The 8,188-nt window shown below is 36.5% G+C and overlaps 1 long non-coding RNA gene across 1 annotated transcript; it reads left to right on the plus strand.

The window, feature by feature from the left end:
- The first annotated feature begins 597 nt into the window (after positions 1-597).
- On the plus strand, positions 598-2,290 carry LOC133039066 (uncharacterized). The gene is made up of 4 exons (XR_009688595.1): positions 598-834; positions 1,268-1,799; positions 1,891-1,960; positions 2,063-2,290. It is a non-coding gene; the product is annotated as an uncharacterized LOC133039066 (long non-coding RNA).
- The last annotated feature ends 5,898 nt before the right edge of the window (positions 2,291-8,188 follow it).

The following is an 8,188-nucleotide window of genomic DNA, read 5'->3' on the forward strand; positions in this document are numbered from 1 at the left end:
AAAACACCATTTTTATGTTTTTTGTATTTTCAAATCATTGAATCCAAAAACTCTCTAATTATTCTCTTACTTTTTTATTTTGAGATTCCCAACCAATCACATATTCACTTTTTTAAAACTCAAAAACATTAAATCACACTACAACCAATCACATATTTAAAAACAAATTTTCACTTACAAAATTTAAATTTTTGTTTCCAAAACGCATTTTTAAAAAACACAATTTTTGAATCACAAACCAATCAAGGAGTATTAAACTTTAGATTTGGTGAGTATAATCCATCCAATGTAACAGCAAATTCTACATCATTTATGTCATGTGGCTACCTTACACTATATGCTGCGGCATTGTAGCTATTAGGGGTGTTCACAAAGTATCTGATCCAATCCAATCCGCACGATCCAATCCAATCCAATCCGCAAAATGCGGATATCCGCACTTGTGCGGATTGGCTTGGATTGAAAAATTTGAAATCCGCACTTGTGCGGATTGGATGTTGTTTGACCTCAAAAAGTAACCGATCCAATCCAATCCGCACTTAATTATATATTTAAAAAAATTATAATATATATAATATTATATATAAAATAGTCTGACCTTTTTTTTTTAACATTAAAATAATCTGACCTAAAATATTCTAAACCTAATAATCGTATACTCTCTTTCTCCTACAGGCTACAGCCGTTTCTCCTACAGACAACCATTTCATCTCCTACCGATTCCTAACGATTGAGAATCGACTGAGCCCTTGTCGACCAGTCGTCGGCCTACTTCAGGCACCTTAACAGCGACCATCTCTTCAATCGCCTGAGAAATCGACCATCTCTTTAACGGTATTTCTTCAGTCCAAGCTTGTGTTTTCTCTGTTTTCTCATATCATATTCCACAAACTTATCACTCTCTCTCTCATTCTCTTTTAGCTAAAACTGTCTGCTGCTCTCATTTTTTTTCTTCCTGTTGGCAAGCCTTTTTCTTTCTTTTTCTTTTTAAATTGTGATTTCAAAACCTTTTCTTTGTTGTCAATTTCTTTCGTAAAATTATATATACATAAAAAGAAAAAAAAATTGTTCTATAGTTTATTGTGCTTATGGGGTTTCGATAAGAGTCAATAATTGGAGCCATTTTGTATTGATGGTATGTATAAATATGTTATTTAACTGCAGTGGTGTTGAAATCATTATTGACTTACTTTTCTCTTGGATTTAATGCACAGGTTCTTGTTTGTGTAAACTCTCAATTTTGTATTGTGTTGTTTGTTTTCTTTAGGAATCTTTTGCTGCATTTCTGTTGGCCAGAAATGATCAAATTAGTAATTGAAGTTAGGACACACTTTGCTGTTTGGTGTTTTGTTATTTGTGGGTGATTGTGGATGGCAATGAATTGTTAAGAGATAGGGTAGAGAACTATGCCATGAGGTTGAAAGATATGGGTAAGAATGTTGAATAAGAAACTTGATAGAGAAGAAGAAAATACAGAGAAAAAAACTGAGGTTGATAGATATTTGATGGAGCAATGTGTGGATGTTGATGATGTTGATTTTGATCTTTTGACTTGGTGGAAATTAAATGCATCAAGATTTAAGATTCTTTCCATGATTGCTCGAGATGTTTTAGCTATTCCGGTCTCTACTGTTTCCTCCGAATCTGCATTCTCTACAGCAGGACGTGTTGTTGATCCTTTTAGATCTTCATTGACACCAAAGACAGTGGAAGCACTTATCTGCATTCAAAATTGGATTCGTTCTAAACCAATATAGACATCTGAAATTCATTAGAAGAAGTGGAAAGTCTAGAAGAAGGTAATATTAATAAATTATACTTATTTTTTGTATTAATCTTATAACAATTGAGTCTATTGTGATGGTGTTTTTTTATATATATTATATATAGAAATTTTGAAGGGTGTTGCTGAAATTAAACTTGATTGAGTGAAAATGAATTCTAAATACAAGAACATGAGGTAATATTTAAAGACTATTATGTTATTGTTCTTTTACTATTTTAGTAAGTTGATGATAATAAAATTATTTGACTAATCATTTATTTATTTTTTTCTTGTTAGAAATATGGAGCATTGGATTTGGAACATGGAGGAGCATCGAATTTGGATTTGGAACATGTGTTTTTTTTTAAGCTGAAATGGATTTGGAACATGTTTTTTTTTTTTTTTTTTTTTTTGCTGAAATGGATTTAGAACATTTTTTTTTTTTTGCTGAAATGGATTTAGAATATCGAACTTGTTTTTTTTAGATTTGGGTTATAAAATTATCCCTTATGGACTGGTTGTGTAGCCTACTGCTACCTAGTACCTACTGTTATTGTTATGTGTAAGTTTTTTTTTTTTTTTTATATGCATGAAATATTAAATAGGTAATTTTTAATATAAAAAAAAAGTAACCGATCCAAAGTAACCGATCCAATCCGCACTATTACGGATTGGATTGGATCGGATTTTAATTGTTATGCGGATTGGATTGGATCCAAATTTTAGGATCCGCACCTAGTGCGGATTGGATGTTGTTTGACCAAAAAAGTGCGGATTGGATCGGATGAACAGCCCTAGTAGCTATGCCATTTTTTTTTTCAATTTATAATAATAATTAGGCTAATTAGTAATTTCCCCCCTGAATTTTGACATGTATTAAATCGTGCCTCCTGAACTTTTTTTGCCGTTAAAAATTCCCTCAAACTATTGAGATTGTTAAATTTAAGGACTTTTGACTAATTTTAGTAAAAAAAATTCTAACATGGATGAAAGTTCAAGAGGCATGATTTAGTACATATCAAAGTTTGAGGGATACGATTTGGTAGATATTAAAGTCTATGGAGCATGGTTTAGTATATATACAATCACTGAAACAGTAAAATTGAATGAAATTAGACAAAAGTCCTTAAATTTAACAATCTCAATAGTTCGGGGGGAATTTTTAACGGCCAAAAAAGTTCAGGGGGCACAATTTACTACATGTCAAAGTTCAGGGGGAAAAATTACTAATTAGCCTAATAATTATTATTTAATTTATATTTTTAGATAATGATATCATTATTTGTTTTTATAAGATTAAAAATGTTACTTCTACAATGTACTTTCTTAAAATAGATTCATCGATGCACTCTTATTTGTTACATCTAAGAAAAAAATTTAGCTTAATTTTTGTATGGTCGTCTACGTTATAGCTATTTAAGACATCCAATAAAATTTTGAGAAATTTAAAAAATTTAACACTCCGAAAATAAGATTCAAACAGTTTGTTACACGCAAAATTCTTTTATTTTATAGGGATATTTGCGGCATAAATACCATACGTTTTTAGTTTTATACACTTAAATACCACATATTTTTTTTCGACGGATTAAATACCGTAAGTTACATTTCTGTTACTTTTGTCACTACTTTTCTGTTAAATCATATTCAAACATAGAGTATTTGCGGCATAAATACTTGATGTTTTAAATTTCATACACTTATATACCACGTGTTTTTTCTATTAGCGGATTAAATACCTAAAGTTACGTTTACGCTACTTTTGTCATTATCAATTCGTTAAATTCTATTAAAATAGACTAAGTTGACACATGTTAACATATTAGTGGTCCACTAATATATTCTCAATAAAAAATTATTAAATAATTTTAAAATTTGTTAAACTATAAATAAAACATAAAAAATGTATTTTTTTGCTAAGTATTATTCAATAAAAAAAGTTATTAAATAATTTTAAAGTAAAAAAATAATTAAATAATATTTATTTAATTAATAAAAAAATTAATTTTATAATTATATATTTCCTTGTTTCTTCGTATTTGTGTAAATAAATTTGTTAAAAATATTTTTATAAATAAAATCAATTTTAGGTATAATATTGAAAAAATTCCTTATAATAGAATTTAAGAGACTTGTAGTTATGAAGGTAATGTAAATGTAACTTTAAGTATTTAATCCGTCAGAAGAAAAAACATGTGGTATATAAGTGTATGAAATTTTTAACATAAGTATTTATGCCGCAAATACTCTATGTTTAAATAGGATTAAACAGAAAAGTAGTAACTTAAATTATTTAATCCGTCGAAAAAAAACATGTGGTATTTAAGTGTATAAAACTGAAAACGTATGGTATTTATGCCGCAAATATCCCTATTTTATACATGCGTGAAATAGACTGTTTCAACCCTATTTTCAGCGTATTTTTTTTTTTAATTTCTCAAAATTTTATAGGATGTCCTAAATAAGTACAACATAGACGATCATGAAAAATACTTGACTAAAACATTCTCTCATATACTGAAATAGATAGGGGTGCATCAGTAGACCCGTAATACATTGTAGAATTTTAGTTTATTTTTTTATGGTCATGTACATTATAGTTATTTAAGATATCCTGCAAAATTTTGAAAGTTCAAAAAATAAAATTTAACAAGCCGAAATAAAATTCAAATTGTCTGTTGCACGAGTGACTCTTTTATTTTTAGGGGTGTATTGTAAAAATACTTTTTAAATTATTGTGTGTAAATTTAAATGTGAATATTATAATTATTTTTATTTTATTACAAAATTAATATAAGAATAAGTAATATTTTTTAGTGTAATTTTTGGTGTTGTGATTGGAGTAGAAATAATTTTTGACACCAAATTTAGTGATAGTGCGACACTAAATTTAGTCTGCTCCTTAGAGATGCTCTAAGCAACACTAAAAATAACCACCAAATCAAACACACTATTATTTAATTTATTTATTAATTTGTTTACATTAAAATATTATTGTTGACCGAGGTTTTCGGCAACCAATAAAATAATAAAAGATTAAAGAGCTGTAAGAAATTAAGAGAAGGATTTTTACGTGGTTGGGGTGTTAATGAGCCTTAGTCCACGAGTCTGTATATTTATGAGTGTATTTAATACAGAGAGAATGTTCTTGGTGAGTATTTACTCTTCTTGCACTTATGCAACCCAAAATTCTTGACCCCATTAATGAGCTTTGAGGGGGTATTTATAGTGTTTTTGTGGGGTGATTCTCAGAATTATAGTACATGTATTTCTGTAACTATCAATAAAGTTGGGTATTCCCAATGAATATACCATGGGTCATGCATGGTCAAATCCCTAGGTGCTGTAGGGATTTTATGTGGATTGTCCTTATTGCCTTTTGACTGATGTGATTCTTCACAGTGTAGCCGTCATTAGACTTAAGTGGTCATAGCCTTGTAGGTGCAGATCGGGGGTTGTGTCGTCAGACTTTATTGCGTGTGGCAGTTCCAACACGCTTCCTCCCATGCGGCATTAAATGCGAGATGACTGCTCAGTGGAAGCCTGACATCTCCCGGAGGTGCTTTGATATCACTTAGGTCTCCGGGAGCATGGAGGACTTTGTATGCCTTCCCCGGGAGGTAGGTCCCGGATAACGCTTTTCTTTACAAAGACTTAGCCATTAATTTGAATGTTAAGGTCTTCGTGTCCACGTTTCCCTGTGTGGTTGGTCCACGTACATTGGACAAAATCAGGGGCAACATTTACCCCCCAAGCCTTGTTTAATTAAAGGCTTGTTCAGATGCCTCCGGTTGGCTCCTCGGTTTCCTGGCACGTGCTGTGGGCGCGTGAAGGTGTAATTAATGATAGCCATTACTGCAGCGATTCACTTTTTGCAGGCGTCGATTCGTTTCGCGTCCATTAATTGATACAGCGCATTAATGGGTGTTAGACGGACACTCAAGCGTTTCCACCGCCTTGATTACAAATCAATCTAGCCGTCGGATCTTGGGAATTCGAATCGTGTGCCTTCCCAACCGCACGATTGGTAGGTGATCGTGCCTGTTCCATATGCACTTTTGCCTATAAAAGCCACCATTCTTCCTTCATTTTGGTTACTTTCAGCCTTTCACCAAATTTCTTCGAATTTTTCAGAGAGAAAGAAAATGCTTAAACCAGAAAACCTTCAAACACCATAGGTTTCTTACTAACCTTCATTCGTTACTGTCAATCAACATTTCGTCGTCGATCAACAACAACTCCCAGTTCTAACACTTTATGTAAGTTCTTCGCATCCCTTACTTTATCATGGCATGCTTTACTGTTCATCTGTTTTTTCTGGGTTTAATGTTCGAAGTTTCTGGGAATTCTTCGCCTTGAGTTTCTGTGTAACACGTTTAGATTTCTCTTTTCTGGTGTTTGAATGCACGTCATATTTTCCAAAGGCCCATTTGTTTTTTTTTTTTTTTGTGATGACCTCCAAGGGTACAGAGAAGACTTTGTCTTTCTTGATTTTTACCCTTGCTTTTTCTTTTCTTTTCTTTGCTCACGTGTAGTGTCACTATCTATAAGATTCTTGCACCCGACTTTTGCCCATGAAAACCTTCTAAGGCTTTCTTGTTGACAACCGTCCGGAGGGGGCCTCTTTCCAGCGGTTAGGGGACCCCCATTCCCTTTTTGACTTAGGGTTTGGTATGGGGCCTGACTGCTGGAATTTTTATATCTTTTTCAGAACCAAAATGTCTACATCCGGTTCCAAATCTTTCAAGAAGGGTGGAAAACGCCTGGCCACCCTAGAAGAGGTGATGATGGGTCCCGTCGCCCAGGAGGGATATAAGCCTCGTGCCACGGGGTGGGAAGCGGCCGAGCTTCACTCTACCTTAACTTGCCCTCATCAGCTGGAGCATATTGTGGTGGTGGCCGGGATCAAGAATGCGACGTCCGGGACGTACCACCGGCCGCCCCGCGACGCGGAGACGCCCAATCACAATTACGGAGGCTTCAGAGCTTGGAGCCAAACGCATTTGATGACCGGGGCTATGCTTCCCCTTCAGGATTATTTCATTAATTTCCTTGTATTTGTCGGCCTTGCGCCATACCAACTTATTCCACAAGCTTACCGCCTGCTTTCAGGCTTATTTATTTTTTACGCTGCCCGGGGCTGGGGCTCTCCCAGTCCGGTAGAAATATTGTATTTTTATGAACTCGTTTCTGTCCCCAAGAAGGGGGACAAACCTAAGGACAACTTTTATGGCTTCCGGGCCCACCCTTTGAATAAGGGCCCGGTCCCCTTCAACCAGCAAAAGCACGTCAAGGAGTACCGGCACCGCTTCTTCTTTTCCTCCGGGTTCCTTGTTGTGGAACATCCGGAGCTTCTCAGAGAGTGGGTTAGGATCCCTCCTTATGAGCGGACTGCGCCTACTCAGCTCTTCCTCCAACGGGCCAAGACCTTCGCCACATATGACAAGAAGGACCTTGACGTCGGGGGGTTGGTCACGACGAAGAATTGACGGAAGGCCAAGCTGATCCTGGGGCACCAGTCGGTGGAGGACTCCAACCTTTCCAAGGTTATCTGCCTGAACGTAAGGGTTTCAGCCACGGAGAAGACCTTCCGGGAGGAGATCATTGCCATAGCAAAAGAGAAGTACCGAGAGTACCTCTATCGGAAGGCCCAGGAGAAGGCTTACACTAAGGCCCAAGTAGTTGCTGGGAGGCCCTTTAGCGTTGGGAGCCCGGTCGAGAGGGAAACCGGGCGGCTGCTGGGAGGCCCCTTCGCATTGGGAGCCCGGTTGAGAGGAGGGCCCCCAGACCAAGGCCTACTGTCCAGGTGCCGAATACGGGGGCTCCTGATGCCAGCACTTCCGATTCTGGTAAGTCTCCTTTAACAATTCATTACGTTCCTCCTGTCCATGAGTACGCTAGCCTTAGGCCCGTAGGGTTCGATGAACGTCTCCTTAGGTTTAGGATGCCCTCTACTCGGTGGGGGGATCATGCAAATGAGTATTATTTCTTTAACTTAGGAGATTTTTTGGGTCGGTCCTGGATGGGTTCTGGACCTCCGGTGCCCGTTCCCTTGGATCCTTCGACCTATCTTTCTTCTAGCTGGTTCCGTCCCTCGGACAGCTATCTCGGGGATGATGCAGCCAGTGCTAAGATTCGGGACTTTCCTAGGACCGAATTAGAGAGTCAGGGTAGGACTAGCTTGATTACTTTTTTAAGTGTTCACTGCTTTCACAGATATTCTAACACAACTCTTTTCTCTTGTTGCAGTAGCTAATCCCATGGAGGCGATCTTGGCCACCCTTGTTGGAGCCCACAGTCCTGATGTTGCTTCCCTTCCTCCCACTTCTTCCCAGATGGTCACCCCCGTGAAGGCGTCTTCCAGTGCCCCTCCAAACACTATTGACTTAGTGGATGAGGAGGAGGTACTTCTTGAGGAAGCTA

Source organism: Cannabis sativa, chromosome 6 (genome assembly GCF_029168945.1).
Source record: "Cannabis sativa cultivar Pink pepper isolate KNU-18-1 chromosome 6, ASM2916894v1, whole genome shotgun sequence".
NCBI classification, from domain to species: Eukaryota; Viridiplantae; Streptophyta; class Magnoliopsida; order Rosales; family Cannabaceae; genus Cannabis; species Cannabis sativa.